Source organism: Lipotes vexillifer, unplaced genomic scaffold, assembly GCF_000442215.2.
Source record: "Lipotes vexillifer unplaced genomic scaffold, Lipotes_vexillifer_v1.1 scaffold86, whole genome shotgun sequence".
In the NCBI taxonomy this organism is placed as follows: domain Eukaryota; kingdom Metazoa; phylum Chordata; class Mammalia; order Artiodactyla; family Lipotidae; genus Lipotes; species Lipotes vexillifer.
In genome coordinates, this window is record NW_006785406.1 from 4,934,266 (window position 1) to 4,951,927 (window position 17,662).

The 17,662-nt window shown below is 39.2% G+C and overlaps 1 pseudogene; it reads left to right on the plus strand.

The window, feature by feature from the left end:
• Positions 1 to 2,208: 2,208 nt before the first annotated feature.
• On the plus strand, positions 2,209 to 2,658 carry LOC103068995 (calmodulin pseudogene; annotated as a pseudogene).
• The last annotated feature ends 15,004 nt before the right edge of the window (positions 2,659 to 17,662 follow it).

The window sequence follows — 17,662 nt, forward strand, 5'->3', positions numbered from 1 at the left end:
ATAAAGGGAGATAATGTGAAAATATATATATATATATATATATATATATATATATATATATATATATATATAACTGAAGCACTTTGCTATACACCTGACCCTACACAATATTATACATCAACTATATTTCAATTAAAAAAATTTGTAACAAAGGATATATTAAAAAATTTAAAAACTCACACAACTGTACACCAAAAAGAGAGAATTGTACTGAATGTAAATTTGAAATAAATTTTAAAAAGCTTTGGAGAAGAACCATTTCTCACTAGGAATTCTGGTCTGAAGCATCGGTGCAAGTCCTCTGCCCACAGCAACCTATGAGCAAATGAAACTAGACAGAGCACAAAGGAAAACAAAAGGTACTACAGACCCGCCTCTTTGCCCTGGAAGTGTGCTTGCGGCATGTTTCTCCAGGCCTTCAGGCTTGGGTCTTGGACTGGAACTACACCACCAGCTTTCCTGGACCTCCAACTTTCAGAGGTATTTCTCAGCTTCCAAAATCAACTGTGTGGTTGATAGGGTCTTGTTGCTCCGGCCAGGTGTCAGGCCTGAGCCTATGAGATGGGACAGCCCAGATCAGGACATTGGACCTCTTGGTCCCACATAATATCATTCAGCAAGAGCTCTCCCAGAGATCTCCATCTCAATGCTAAGACCCAGTCCACTCAATGATCAGCAAGCTCCAGTGTTGGACACCCCATGCCAAGCAACTAGCAAGACAGGAACACAACCACACCCATTAGCAGAGAGGCTACATAAAATCATAAAAAGGCCACAGAGACTCCAAAACACATCACCAGATGTGGTCCTGACTACCCGAAAGACAATATCAAGACTCACCCATGAGAACACAGGCACCTTCCTCCACCAGGAAGCCTAAACAGCCCACTGAACCAACCTTACTCACTGGAGGCAGATACAAAAAACAACAGGAACAACAAACCTGCAGCCTGTGAAAAGGAGACCCCAAACACAGTAAGTTAAGCAAAATGAGAAGACAGAGAAATACACAGCAGATGAAGGAGCAAAGTAAAAACACACCAGACCAAACAACTGAAGAGGAAATAGGCAGTCTACCTGAAAAATAATTCAGAGTAATGATAGTAAAAATGATCCGAAATCTTGGAAATAGAATAGAGAAAATACAAGAAACGTTTAACAAGGACCTAGAAGAACTAAAGAGCAAACAAACAATGATGAACAACACAATAAATGAAATAAAAAATTCTCTGGAGGGAATCAATAACAGAATAACTGAGGCAGAACGGATAAGAGACCTGGAAGATAAAATAGTGGAAATAACTACTGCAGAGCAGAATAAAGAAAAAAGAATGAAAAGAATTGAGGACACTCTCAGAGACCTCTGAGACAACATTAAATGCACCAGCATTTGAATTATAGGGGTCCCAGAAGAAGAAGAGGAAAAGAAAGGGACTGAGAAAATATCTGAAGAGATTATAGTTGAAAACTTCCCTAATATGGGTAAGGGAATAGTCAGTCAAGTCCAGGAAGCGCAGAGAGTGCCATACAAGATAAATCCAAGGAGAAACATGCCAAGACACATATTAATCAAACTATCAAAAATTAAATACAAAGAAAAAATATTAAAAACAGCAAGGGAAAAGCAACAAATAACATACAAGGGAATCACCATAAGGTTAACAGTAGCAACTCAGCAAGACAGAAAGGAGTGGCAGGACATGTTTAAAGTGATGAAAGGGAAAGACCTACAACCAAGATTACTCTACCCAGCAAGGATCTCATTCAGATTCAACAGAGAAATTAAAACATTTACAGACAAGCAAAAACCAAGAGAATTCAGCACCACCAAACCAGCTTAACAACAAATGCTACAGGGAGTTCTCTAGGCAGGAAACACAAGAGAAGGAAAAGACCTACAATAACAAACTCAAAACAGTTAAGAAAATGGTAATAGGAACATACATATCGATAATTACCTTAAATGTAAATGGATTAAATGCTCCAACCAAAAGACATAGACTGGCTGAATGGATACAAAAACAAGACCCGTATATATTCTGGGTACCAGAGACCCACTTAAGACCTAGGGACACATACAGACTGAAACTGAGGGGATGGAAAAAGATATTCCATGCAAATGGCATCAAAAGAAAGCTGGAGTCCAAGTGGAGCGAGTGAGCTGAGTGGTTGTGTAGTCGCGTCCCGGAGACTGGTAGCGCTTGCAGCATGGCTGAGTGACTGAATGAAGAGCAGATTGCAGAATTCAAAGAAACTTTTTCACTATTTGACAAGGATGGTTATGGAACTATAAAAACAAAGGAATTGGGAACTGTAATGAGGTCTCACGGGTAGAATCTCACAGAAGCAGACTTACGGGACATGATTAATGAAGTGGATGCTGATGGTAATGGCACAATTGACTTCCCGGAATTTCTGACAATGACGGCAAGAAAAATGAAAGACACAGACAGTTAAGAAGAAATTAGGGAAGCATTCCGTGTGTCTGATAAGTATGGTAATGTTTATATTAGTGCAGCAGAGCTCCGCCATGTGATGACAAACCTTGGAGAGAAGTTAACAGATGAAGAGGTTGATGAAATGATCAGGGAAGCAGATATTGATGGTGATAGTCAAGTAAACTATGAAGAGTTTGTACAAATGATGACAGCAAAGTGAAGACGTACAGAGTGTGTTAAATTTCTTGTACAAAAATGTTTATTTGCCTTTTCTTTGTTTGTAACTTATCTGTAAAAGGTTTCACCTTACTGTCAAAAAATATGCATGTATTAGGACTTCATTCCTCCATGTTTTATTCTATCTTACTTTCATTGTCCTGAAACCTTATTTTAGAAAAACTGAACAAGTAACATGTTGTATGTGGCTTACTCTGGATATATCTAAGCCCTTCTGCCCTTCTAAACTTAGACTGAGTTTGTCAAATGAGGGAACATGTGGGTTATGCCTTTTTTTTAAGTTGTTTTCTTTAGGAACTGTCAGCATGTTGAAGTGTGGAGTTGTAACTCTATGTGGACTATGAACAGTCAAAAATATGTACTTAAAAGTGGCACTATTGCAAAATGGGTGTTTTATCCAGGTACTCATACACTATCTTTTTGTCCTACTGGTCCTATACCAGAAACAATTTCTTTTATTGTTACTTGCTTGTTGTTTTAGCCACTTAAAGAAAATCTGCTTATGGCACAATTTGCCTCAAATCCACTCCAAGTTGTATATTTGTTTTCCAATAAAAAATTACAATTTACCTAACTAAAAAAAAAAGAGAGAGAGAGAGAGAGCTGGAGTTGCAATTCTCATATCAGACAAAATAGACTTTAAAATAAAGACTATTAGAAGAGACAAAGAAAGACAATACATAATGATCAAGGAATCAATCCAAGAAGAAGATATAACAATTGCAAATATTTATGCACCCAACATAGGAGCACCTCAGTACATAAGGCAAATGTTAAGAGCCATCAAAGGGGAAATCAACAGTAACATAATAATAGTAGGGGACATTAACACCCCACTTTTACCAATGGAAAGATCATTCAAAATGAAAATAAGTAAGGAAACACGAGCTTTAAATGACATATTAAACAAGATGAGCTTAATTGATATTTATATAGGACATTCCATCCAAAAACAATAGAATACACTTTGTTCTTAACTGCCTATGGAGCATTCTCCAGGATAGATCATATCAAGCCTTGGTAAATTTAAGAAAATTGAAATTGTATCAAGTATCTTTTCCAACCACAATGCTATGAGACTAGATATTGATTACAGGAAAAAACTGTAAAAGATACAAACACATGGAGGCTAGACAATACACTACTAAATAACCAAGAGATCACTGAATAAATCAAAGAAGAAATCAAAACATACCTAGAAACAAATGACAGTGAAAACACGATGACCCAAAACCTATGGGATGCAACAAAAGCAGTTCTAAGAGGGAAGCTTATGGCAATACAATCCTACCTCAAGAAACATGAAAAAACTCAAATAAACCACCTAACCTTACACCTAAAGCAATTAGAGAAAGAAGAACAAAAAAACCCCAAAGTTAGCAGAAGGAAAGAAATCATAAAAATCAGATCAGAAATAAATGAAAAAGAAATGAATGACACAATAGCAAAGATCAAAAAAACTAAAAGCTGGTTCTTTGAGAAGATAAACAGTTTTGATAAACCATTAGCCAGACTCATCAAGAACAAAAGGGAGGAGACTCAAATCAATAGAATTAGAAATGAAAAAGGAGAAATAACAATTGACACTGCAGAAATACAAAAGATCATGAGAGATTACTACAAGCAACTCTATGCCAATAAAATGGACAACCTGGAAGAAATGGACAAATTCTTAGAAATGCACAACATGCCAAGACTGAATCAGGAAGAAATAGAAAATATGAACAGTCCAATCACAAGTAATGAAATTGAAACTGTGATTAAAAATCTTCCAACAAACAAAAGCCCAGGACCAGATGGCTTCACAGGCGAATTCTATCAAATATTTAGAGAAGAGCTAACACCTATCTTTCTCAAACTCTTCCAAAATATAGCAGAATGAGGAACAATCCCAAACTCATTCTACGAGGCCACCATCACCCTGATACCAAAACCAGACACAGACGTCACAAAGAAAGAAAACTACAGGCCAATATCACTGATGAACATAGATGCAAAAATCCTCAACAAAATACTAGCGAGCATGGGATGAAGTGAGACAGTGGCAAAGACATATATACACTACCAAGTGTAAGAGAAGATAGCTACTGAGAAGCAGCCGCATAGCACAGGGAGATCAGCTTGGTGCTTTGTGTCCAACTAGAGGGGTGGAAGGGAGACACAAGAGGGAGGAGATATGGGGATATATTTATACATATAGCTGAGTCACTTTGTTATACAGCAGAAACTAGCACACCATGGTAAAGCAATTATACTCCAATACAGATATTTTAAAAAATAATACTAGGAAAAAGACTCCAACAGCACATTAAAAGTATCATACACCATGATCAAGTGGGATTTATCCCAGGAATGCAAGGATTCCTCAATATATGCAAATCAATCAATGTGATAAACCACATTAAAAAACTGAAGGATAAAAACCATATGAACATCTCAATAGACGCAGAAAAAGCTTTTGACAAAATTCAACACCCGTTTATGATAAAAACCCTCCAAAAAGTAGGCATAGAGGGAACTTTCCTCAACATAATAAAGGCCATATATGGCAAACCCATAGCAACATCATTTTCAACGGTGAAAAAATGAAACCATTTCCACTAAGATCAGGACCAAGAAAAGGTTGCCCACTCTCACCAATATTATTCATGCCCACTCTCACCAATATTATTCAACATAGTTTTGGAAGTTTTAGGCACAGCAATCAGAGAGGAAAAAGAAATAAAAGGAATCCAAATTGGAAAAGAAGATGTAAAGTTGTCACTGTTTGTAGATGACATGATACTATACATAGAGAATCCTAAAGATGCTACCAGAAAACTACTAGAGCTAATCAATGAATTTGGTAAAGTAGAGGATACAAAATTAATGCATAGAAATCTCCTGCATTCCTATACACTAATGATGAAAAATCTGAAAGAGAAATGAAGAAAACACTCCCATTTACCATTGCAACAAAAAGAATAAAATATCTAGGAATAAAGCTACCTAAGGAGACAAAAGACCTGTATGCAGAAAACTATAAGACACTGATGAGAGAAATTAAAGACGATACAAACAGATGGAGAGATATACCATGTTCTTGGATTGGAAGAATCAACATTGTGAAAATGACTCTACTACCCAAAGCAATCTACAGATTCAATGTAATCCCTATCAAACTAAGGCATTTTTCACAGAACTAGGACAAAAAATTTCACAATTTGTATGGAAACACAAAAGACCCCGAAAAGCCAAAGCGGTCTTGAGAAAGAAAAATGGAGCTGGAGGAATCAGGCTCCCTGACTTCAGACTCTACTACAAAGCTACAGTAATCAATACAGTATGGTACTGGCACAAAAACAGAAATATAGATCAATGGAACATGATAGAAAGCCCAGAGATAAACCCATGCACATATGGTCACCTTGTCATTGATAAAAGAGGCAAGACTATATAATGGAGAAAAGACAGCCTCTTCAATAAGTGGTGCTGGGAAAACTGGATAGCTACATGTAAAAGAATGAAATTAGAACACTCCCTTACACCATGCACAAAAATAAACTCAAAATGGATTAAAGACCTAAATGTAAGGCCATAAACTATCAAAATCTTAGAGGAAAACATAGAACACTCTATGACCTATATCACAGCAAGATCCTTTTTGACCCACCTCCTAGAGAAATGGGAAAAAAAACAAAAATTAACAAATGGGACCTAATGAAACTTAAAAGCTTTTGCACAGCAAAGGAAACCATAAACAAGATGAAAAGACAATCCTCAGAATGGGAGAGAATATTTGGCAATGAAACAACTGACAAACGATTAACCTCCAATTTTAGTAGCAGCTCATGCAACTCAGTATCAAAAAAACAAACAACCCCATCCAAATATGGGTAGAAGACCTAAATAGATATTTCTCTGAAGAAGATATACAGATTGCCAAGAAACACATGAAAGAATGCTCAATATCACTAATTATCAGAGAAATGCAGATCAAAGCCACAATGAGGTATCACCTCACACTTGTCAGTCAGAATGGCCATCATCAAAAAATCTACAACAGTAAATGCTGGAGAGGGTGTGGAGAAAAGGGAACCCTCTTGCACTGTTGGTGGGATGTAAACTGATACAGTCACTATGGAGAATAGTATGGAGGTTCCTTAAAAAACTAAGAATAGAACTACCATTTGACCCAGCAATCCCCCTACTGGGCATATACCCTGAGAAAATCATAATTCAAAAAGAGTCATGTACCACAATGTTCACTGCAGCACTATTTACAATAGCCAGGACATGGAAGCAACCTAAGTGTCTATCAACAGATGAATGGATAAAGGCGTGGCACATATATACAATGGAATATTACTCAGCCCGAAAAAGGAACGAAATTGTGTTATTTGTAGTGAGGTGGATGGACCTAGAATCTGTCACACACAGTGAATGCAGAAAGAGAAAAACAAATGCTGTATGGTAACACATATATATGGAATTTTAAAAAAAACAGTTCTGAAGAACCTAGGGGCAGGACAGGAATAAAGACGCAGACATAGATAACGGACTTGAGAACATGGGGAGGGGGAAGGGCAAGTTGGGACGAAGTGAGAGAGTGGCACTGACTTATATACACTACCAAATGTAAAATAGATAGCTAGTGGGAAGCAGCCACATAGCACAGGAAGAACAGCTCAGTGCTTTGTGACATAGAGGGGTGGGATACGGAGGGTGGGAGGGAGATGCAAGAGGGAGGAGATATGGGAATATATGTATATGTATAGTTGATTCACTTTGTTATACAGTAGAAACTAACACAACATTGTAAAGCAATTATACTCCAATAAAGATGTTAAAAAAATAAAATAAAATAAAATAATAAACCATCCTACTCCCCCCTAAAAAAAAAGTACTACAAAAAAAGTGAGCTTTTGAAAATAGGGCTTATATCACATATTTACATTTGGATTTCTCTGACTACTCTTCAAGATTTAAATAGTCGTGAAGATGGACTAGAAAAAGTCTTCCACGTCTGTATTTTTCTGCTACTTCTTTGTATTTCCTGCTATTACTTTTCAGGTAAATAATGATAACTTATTGAGGTAATAAAGTTTCTTTACTATAAAAAAAAAGCTTTCGAGGAAAAGAAAAAGAATTTACTTTTAATCATATTCATTACGATCACAATTTACCTCAGGCTTAGTCACTGGGAATTGAGCTGACTTGAAGCTCTAGGCAGAAGAGGTAATTTAGGTTGCTGGATTTTTCCTCTGTATGGAAATGCTCCACGGTGATGAATATTTTGCAATTCGATCTTTTCTGGACTAGGTGTCAAGTTCCATTGGTCCATCTTGCCAATAACACACTGTCTTGATTTATAAAGACTTTATAAAAAACTTAGTTTTAGAATAAGTCTTAAAGTCAGGCAGTGTGAGTTCTCCAACTTTGTTCTTTTTCAAAATTGTTTCACCTATTGTGCAATTTCATATTTTAAAATCTTATTTTAATATTTTGTGGAAACGTTTTTATATTTATTAAATATAGCTGCTTTGCTTACTTTTATTTGGAAAAAAAGGAAAATAAAAGAATGAAGCGCTGTCAGTAAGGGATACTTTGGGCTGAAAGTGAATCTGTCATTTCTGTGCCTTAAAAAAAGAGGGGGTTTATTTTTCCCTCACATAAGAGAAGTCTGAAGATAGGTGTCTGTTAGCATTGGTTCAGTGTCTCAACAGTGTCAGGGCCAACGTCTCTGTGGTTCTCTTGACCTCTCCTTCATGGTCACAAGATGGCAGCTACACCTACTGCCATTTTCACGGTAGAGAAATGTAACTTTTGTCTCCCTGTCCAGAATTCTGTCAAATGCCTCCTTTGGCTTCAAGAGAGGTTGGGTATGGTATTTTTGTCTTTCAGTCTGTGAAACAGACATAGACCAGAAAGAAGGGGTTTGATATGAGAGTCAGGAGTAGTAACCTGAAGTGTTGGCCACCAAAGATTGAGGAGAGGTTTAAAAAAAGCTTTTCATTGAATTCTGCACCCCCCAAAAATATTAGCAAATAAAGCAGTGATTTAGAATCCAAATGAAGCCACATCACCTTCCTTCTCAATGTTGCACGGGAACCACCTCAGGGCCTCCTGATCCTGCCTCTCATGAGCATTAACTCTCCCCCAGCACTCACACAGGCCTTGAGAGTCAGAGACACCAGCTAGAAAAACAAAGCTAGTGTATTGCTGAAGGACAAGAGTGACATTGTGACCATGCTACAGCATAGCTCTCTTTAATAAACTTTCAACGAAAGAATGTTGGAATTCAATGCATGTCCATGAATTGCCTGTTTCAGTCCCTGAATGGGGAAAACTTGGCATTTCTTCTTTTCTCTCATTCAGTAAATATCTATAGGGCTCCTATGTGCCAGGCACTGGGTGTTTTTTATTCTTCTCCCTTTTATTATTGTTCCCTGTCCTGTTTTCTTGGATTATTATTCTCTCCAAGTGTCTATGGGGATATGTGTAAAAGTATATGACAATATGTCAAACCTACAGAGCGCAGAGCACTGTCAGGGCCGTCAGAGCACTGCTCACACCCCGGAGAAGGAAAGACTGAGAAGGCGTGAAGGAATCAGGATGCAAGAGAATACCTGTGAGGAATGGTGTTTCTTACAATACTCATGTGCTTATTCATGCATTTATTTGTTCACTAAATATTTACTGAGTCCATTTACTAGATTCTGGAGATATTCTGGTGAATATACAGATAAGGTCTCTACCTTCATTGAGCTTAAACTTGTTGTGGGACAATATTTTTGAAATATGAACCAATGTTATTTCTCCCAATAGTTCACTTTTTCTTTCCCTCCTCCCAATCAACTAGCTAGGCTATGCTCATTGCCTCAGGGGAGAGATGGAATAAGCGGAAAGCAGAGAATAAAAGATTTCCTACACTTTAGGGGAATAGAAATGACATTAAGCATAAACAGTATGTTAGCATGAACGGACCACACCCACACTGACACCTCACTAGATGGCAAAGATTCATCTGAGCTGAAAGGGGGAAGAGAGATGGAAGGCAAGGGAATTGCCACAGAGGTCAGCGGGGAAAGGAAGGAGCACTCCAGACCTGAAAGGGCTGTGGATGAGCACAAGCTGTATCTCAGCCCAGGGCCAGAGTGAGGAGAATTTGTGGGCACCAGGGAACAAGATGGCAACCAGGCTGCATTTGCCCAACACATAGGGAGCACCCACCACCCACACTGGGTCCATACAAACTATCCTTTCCCCAGGCATCCAAACTCTGTGCCCGCCTCTTCTTCCTGGGCACACAGTTATGCTCTATTTCCCAGCCTCCCTTGCAAAAAGATGAAGTCATATCATGAAGCAGGGAGTTCTGGCCAATGGTCTGTGAGAAGAAGTGATATACATCATTTCCTATCTTGTCCATAAATACTTCCAATGCAATCCCCATGCTCCCTCTTTCCTGTTCGGCCAGGTATAAATGACAGGTTACAAGGCCATAGGAAATGGCAGAGCCAAAAGGTGGAAGGAGCCTGTGTCCCTAAGTCCCTTCTTGGAAAAGTCCCTGGGTTTCTGGTCCCACTCTGACCAGAAACATCTGTGTTATGTGAACCGAAGTTAATTTTTCTTGTTAAGCCACTAAAATGTTGAAGTTTGTTACAGAAATTTTAGCCTACTCTGACAAATATTCCAAGCAATGCCCCCAGCTCAAGTAACACTTTCCTATCCCTGTACTTAGTTCACTCCTTACCCAAGTTAGTCCATGAGGACAGGCACCTCATTGCAAAATACCAGGACATGGTAAGTACCCTCCCCTCAAAGAAGGTGGGGCCCTCACAATCTACCATGTGGTATGATGATGAGAAAGGGAAAGGTCCTGCTCTTTTACTTGTGAAGCTAAACAGAGCCTGCTTAAGATTTTCCCTGAGCTAGGAGAATTATTAAGCACACAAGCATCACAGTGTAGAAGGGGAAAGAAATATGCAACAAGCAAGTGTAGAGTTATATGCTGAGCTCTATGGAAGAAAATTACAAATAATCTGGAGATAATAATAGGTGAGGATATAACTTATATTAGGGAGGGGGAATGAGTGAAGACTTCTCTGAAGAAGGAACAGTTGAACCAAAACCTAAAGGGGGAATCACAGCGAATCAGGTTAACAGCCAAGGGAATAGCATTCCAGGAAAAAGGAAAAAAATGTGCAAAGGCCCCGAGAAAGGAAAGAGGTTGGCTTATGTGAGGATCTGAAATATGACAGTATAGCTGTGACACAGAGAAAAGAGTATGATATGGGGATGGAGAAATAGGCAGAGGCAAATTCATATTGCCCCATGTAGACTTGGCTCTTGATTTTGCATTTTATTACAAGAGCCTGGGAAGGTGTTGAAAAATTTTAAGGAGGGATCATGTTCAGGACTGCACTTTTAAAATATCAAACTGGCCAAGATGGAGACTGGTTGGGAGGGAAGTAAAAGAGGAAGGAAAGAGCCAATGTAGGAGGCTATTTCAGCAATCTAGGCAAGAGATTAATGGTGAGTTGAATTAGAGGGGTGGCAGCATGTATGTGGAGAGAATTGGATGAGTTTAAGATATGCTTGGGAAGCTGAATAGAATGGAGCTCTTGCATTAAATATCTTTAAACTCTAGTGAGAGATGGGAGCAGGAATAAGTGGTACGCTACAGTTCTCAGCTGGGCACTCTAAGGGTTGAGAGGATATGGAAAATGATAGTAACAGCAGCTTCTCCTGTCTGCACCACCATAATTTGAGCAGGGTGGTTTGGAGGAGGTGGAGGCTGCAGGGAGAGCTGGGCTTGGAATCAGAAGGTTGTAGCCCAATTGGGTAGGTGACTGTGTGTTCACTCAGTTGTGCTGTCATGCAAGAGGGATAGAGCCCAATTAGGTAAGCAACTTGGAAATCTAACAAATAAGGCCTCTACCCGGACATGATCTAAACACTATGGAGGAGGGTGGCACTCAAATAATTTCACCCTTTGCCCATTCTTATTAGCTAAGGATAATAATAATAATAAGAGGAAGAATAGCTAATATTATGGATCTCTTTGTGCCAGGCCCTGTGCTAAGGAATGTGTTACATTCTCTCATTTCAGCTCACTAGAACTTTAGTAAGATAGCTATAATCATTACCACTGTTTACTAACACTAGTGCCTAGAGATTAGTACCTTGTCCAAGGCCATGTCTTTAGTAACTACAGTAGCATATATTCAAACCTAGCTCTGTCTTGACTCCAGAGCCAGGCTTCTACCTGTATCATCTAACATGTTGAGAAGGATTCTGAAGATGCATTTGGGTTCAGTGGGGCAAAGTCATGTAGATGTAGTCTGGTCAGTCATGTATTTGCCACCTCTGTACCAGTACTGAATGCTTCCAAAATATATCAATCCTATTTAAATAAAAGTATAATAGGGTTTCCCTGGTGGCGCAGTGGTTGAGAGTCCGCCTGCCGATGAAGGGGATGCGGATTCGTGCCCCGGTCCGGGAAGATCCCACATGCCGTGGAGTGGCTGGGCCCGTGAGCCATGGTCACTGAGCCTGCATGTCCGGAGCCTGTGCTCCGTAATGGGAGAGGCCACAACAATGAGAGGCCCGCATACCGCAAAAAAAAAAAAAAAAGTATAATAGATGCTAGAATTAATAAATCTCTCTCCCCTAGCTGTCTTACTATAAAGTGAGTGCCTTATAACCATGCTGCCTTATTCTAAAAGATAAATCAATATGGATTTCATCCAACTTAGAGTAACAAAAGAAAATTGTAATTATACTTTCTATCCTTATAGAATATCATATTCTAATATGTCTAATATGTCATTCTAATATGTCTAATGTCTGGTTATATTTTTCAGCCCAACTAACTAGAAAGAATATTGTTTGAAGAATCCAATACACAGAGGCCTCTAGACACCTTAACACAACAATTCTAAAAACATTATGAAATATTAAAAACCTACTTTGAGATCCTCTTCTCTTTAGAGCTCAACTGGAGAGTCACATCAGGCTAGAAAGTGGTTCTGGGGCAAAGCCAAGCTTCGAGCTGTCAGGGAAAGGCTGCATTGAAACAGAACTGCATCGTCTCTAGGAATTCAGTGTTAACTGGTAAAAACCAACATTGTTGTTCCTGAATGCTCTCATGAGAAAAGAGCATTTTAAACTACTAATGTGGTTTTCTTCTCCTCACCCCCTTTCCTACCCCCAGGGGAGAAAATGTTTATTCTTCTAATATAATTTCTTTCTTCTCTATGTCACCAACTGCCTCGTGATAGTATTACACTTGACTTCTCTTATTGAGAAGTTGCCAACAACCAAAAGATAATTAGCTTAGTTTTTCAGACATATAAAAATGCCAGAGAGCAGACCATGCACAATTAATTGTAAATAGTGTCTGACTGCTCATATCTCAATGAAATTTGCTGGGGTTGTAAACAGTTTTGTATCTTAAAGAATGCTTTGTGCAACAGAATGTTTTGTTGAAAGGAGTTTGGTCCCTAACTTTTAGGGAATATAAGTGGGATAGGGCAGGGAATCAGCAGACATTCATGAAATGTCTACTTAGTCAGGCACATTGCTAAACTCTGAGGATACACAGAAAAGAACTGACAGTGTAATAAAGAAGGGAGAGAAGATCTGTACAACACATCTTAGAGTGAGCAAAAGAGATTAGTATAGATATTAGAGTAGTTCTCGAAGTTGTGATCCCCCGACAAATAACATCAGTGAGGAGCTTGTTAGAAATGCAAATTCTCAGGCCCTACATGAACCCTACCTTGAGGGTGGGCCTAGAAATCACCCTCCAGGTGATTTTAAGGCACACTAATATCTGGTAACCACTGGTTTAGCAAAAGAAATGATAATAAAGCGTAATTGCTTAGATCTTGTATGGGTTACTAGTATCTAACCAAGAAATAATGAACTTAGATGCTGGGGCCTTTTGGAGTGATGTAACCCAGCCCTTATGAGGCAGGTTTGAGGTTTCAGTCATGGCAACATCTAAGGCCATTGGGTGTCCCTCCAGCTTTGATTCTTGATACATTTCTGTATTAGTTTCCTATTGCTGATGTAACAGATTACCACAAATTTAGTGACATAAAACAACAAAATTTATTATCTTTCAGTTCTGGGGGTCAGAAGTCCAAATTCAGTCTCATTGGCCTGAAGTCTAGGTGTAGGCAGATCTGCTTCTTTCTGGAAGCTGGGGGAAAATCCATTTCCTTGTCTTTTCCAGCTTCAAGAGGCCACTTGCATTCCTTGCCTAATGGCCCTGCATCACCTTGACCACTACTTCCCTCATCACATCTCCTCTGACTCTGTCCTTCCCACCGTCTTCCTTATAAGGACCGTTGTGATTATACTGGGCCACCCACATAATCCAGGATAGTCTCCCCATCTCAAGATGCTTACTTTAACCACATCTGCGATGACCCTTTGGCCACGTGGGTGGCATACTCACAAGTTCCTGGGATTAGGACATGGACATCTTTGAGGGACGTTATTCAGTCTCCCACAACTTCCCCTTCAGTGTTGTTGGGAGAGCAGGGAAGAGGGTGGGGCAGAGGGTATTGAGTTAAAGAGTTTATAGGTGGATAGGATTAATAAGTTAGTTCATGTTAAATAAATAAATAAATAAATAAAGTCTGTGGGTTCTGGAAAAAAAATAAGTTATTTCAGTTGTTAGGTTGTTTCACTGTGTTGGGTAGCCATTACTCCAATAAAATCTCAATCAAGGTCGGAGCTCAGGGAGAGGACTGGGGTTGGCGACTTGAACATAGCCCGAAGGGGTTAGTGCGCCACGGCTAGCCGGGAGGGAGTCCGGGGGAAAGTCTGCACCTGCTGAGGAGGCAAGAGACTTTTTCTTGCCTCTGTGTTTCCTGGTGCGCGAGGAGAGGGGTTTTAAGAGCGCTGCCTAAAGGAACTCCAGAAACGGGCAGCCCCCGGCCTGAGAGCGCCAGAGCCCCCGAGTCAGCGGCTCCTTTAACCCCGTCCTGTCTGAGCAAAAAACAGACGCCCTCCAGTGACCTACACGCAGAGGCAGGGCCAAGTCGAAAGCTGAGCCCCTGTGAGCTGTGAGAACAAAGAAGAAAAAGGGAAATCTCTCCCAGCAGCCTCAGAAACAGCGGATTAAAGCTACACAATCAATTTGATGTACCCTGCCTCTGTGGAATACATGAATAGACAGCGAATCATCCCAAATTGAGGAGGCGGACTTCTAGAGCAAGATCTATGATTTTTTCCCCTTTTCCTCTTTTTGTGAATGTGTATGTGTATGCTTCTGTGTGAGATCTTGTCTGTATAGGTTTGCTTCCACCATTTGTCCTAGCGTTCTATCCGTCCATTGTTTTTGTTTGTTTGTTTGTTTTTAATTTTTTTCTTAATAATTAATTTTAATTTAAAGAACTCTATTATACTTTACCTTCTTTCTATCTTTCCTTCCTTCCTTCCCTCTTTTAGACAACAAATCATCCCAAATTGAGGAGGTGGACTTGGAGAGCAAGTTTTATGATTTTTTCCCCTTTACCTCTTTTTGTGAGGGTATATGTGTATGCTTCTATGTAAGATTTTGTCTCTATAACTTTGCTTCCACCATTAGTCCTAAGGTTCTATCCGTCCACCCTTTTTTTTTTTCCTCTAAATAATTATTTTACTTCAATAACTTTATTATACTTTATTTTATTTTACTGTATCTTCTTTCCTTCTGTATTTTTTCCTTCCTTCCCTCATTCCTTCCTTCCTTACCTCCTCCCTCCCTCCCTCCTTCCCTCCTTCCCTTCTTTCCTTCTTCCTTTCTTTTGTCCTTTCTTTCTTTCTTCCTTCCCTCCCTCCTTCCTTCCCTCCTTTCTTTCTTGCTTTCTTTCTTTCCTATTTCCTCCTACTTCTACTAATTCTCTCTACTTTCTCTCCCTTTTATTCTGAGCCGAGTGGATGAAAGGCTCTTGCTGCTCCAGCCAGGAGTCAGGACTCTGCCTCTGAGGTGGGAGAGCCAACTTCAGAACACTCGTCAAGAAGAGACCTCCCAGCCCCACATAATATCAAACGGCGAAAATCTCCCAGAGATCTCCATCTCAACACCAGCACCCAGCTTCGCTCAACGACCAGCAAGCTACAGTGCTGGACAACCTATGCCAACCATATAGCAAAACAGGAACACAACCCCACCCACTAGCAGAGAGGCTGCCTAAAATCATAATAAGTCCACAGACACCCCAAAACACACCACCAGACATGGACCTGCCCACTAGAGAGACAAGACCTAGCCTCATACACCACAACACAGGGGACTGAGAAAATATTTGAAGAGATTATAGTTGAAAACTTCCCTAATATGGGAAAGGAAATCGTTAATCAAGTCCAGGAAGCACAGAGAGTCCCATACAGGATAAATTCAAGGAGAAATACGCCAAGACACATATTAATCAAACTGTCAAAAACTAAATACAAAGAAAGCATATTAAAAGCAGCAAGGGAAAAACAACAAATAACACACAAGGGAATCCCCATAAGGTTAACAGCTGATCTCTCAGCAGAAACTCTACAAGCCAGAAGGGAGTGGCAGGACATACTGAAAGTGATGAAGGAGAAAAACCTGCAACCAAGATTACTCTACCCAGCAAGGATCTCATTCAGATTTGATGGAGAAATTAAAACCTTTACAGACAAGCAAAAGCTGAGAGAGTTCAGCACCACCAAACCAGCTTTACAACAAATGCTAAAGGAACTTCTCTAGACAAAAACACAAGAGAAGGAAAAGTCCTATAATAACGAACCCAAAACAATTTAGAAAATGGGAATAGGAACATACATATCGATAATTACCTTAAATGTAAATGGACTAAATGCTCCCACCAAAAGACACAGATTGGCTGAATGGATACAAAAACAAGACCCATATATATGCTGTCTACAAGAGACCCACTTCAGACCTAGAGACACATACAGACTGAAAGTAAGGGGATGGAAAAAGATATTCCATGCAAATGGAAACCAAAAGAAAGCTGGAGTAGCAATTCTCATATCAGACAAAATAGACTTTAAAATAAGGACTATCAGAAGAGACAAAGAAGGACACTACATAATGATTAAGGGATCGATCCAAGAAGAAGATATAACAATTGTAAATATTTATGCACCCAACATAGGAGCACCTCAATACATAAGGCAAAAACTAGCAGCCATAAAAGGGGAAATCGACAGTAACACATTCATAGTAGGGGACTTCAACACCCCACTTTCACCAATGGACAGATCATCCAAAATGAAAATAAATAAGGAAACACAAGCTTTAAATGATACATTAAACAGGATGGACTTAATTGATATTTATAGGACACTCCATCCAAAAACAACAGAATACACATTTTTCTCAAGTGCTCATGGAACATTCTCCAGGATAGATCATATCTTGGGTCACAAATCAAGCCTTGGTAAATTTAAGAAAATTGAAATTATATCAAGTATCTTTTCCGACCACAACGCCATGAGATTAGATATCAATTATAGGAAAAGAGCAGTAAAAAATACAAACACATGGAGGCTAAACAATACACTACTTAGTAACGAAGTGATCACTGAAGAAATCAAAGAGGAAATTAAAAAATACCTAGAAACAAATGACAATGGAGATACAACGACCCAAAACCTATGGGATGCAGCAAAAGCAGTTCTAAGAGGGAAGTTTATAGCAATACAAGCCCACCTTAAGAAGCAGGAAACATCTCGAATAAACAACCTAACCTTGCACCTCAAGCAATTAGAGAAAGAAGAACAAAAAAACCCCAGAGTTAGCAGAAGGAAAGAAATCATAAAAATCAGATCAGAAATAAATGAAAAAGAAATGAAGGAAACAATAGCAAAGATCAATAAAACTAAAAGCTGGTTCTTTGAGAAGATTAACAAAATTGATAAACCATTAGCCAGACTCATCAAGAAAATAAGGGAGAAGACTCAAATCAATAGAATCAGAAATGAAAAAGGAGAAGTAACAACTGACACTGCAG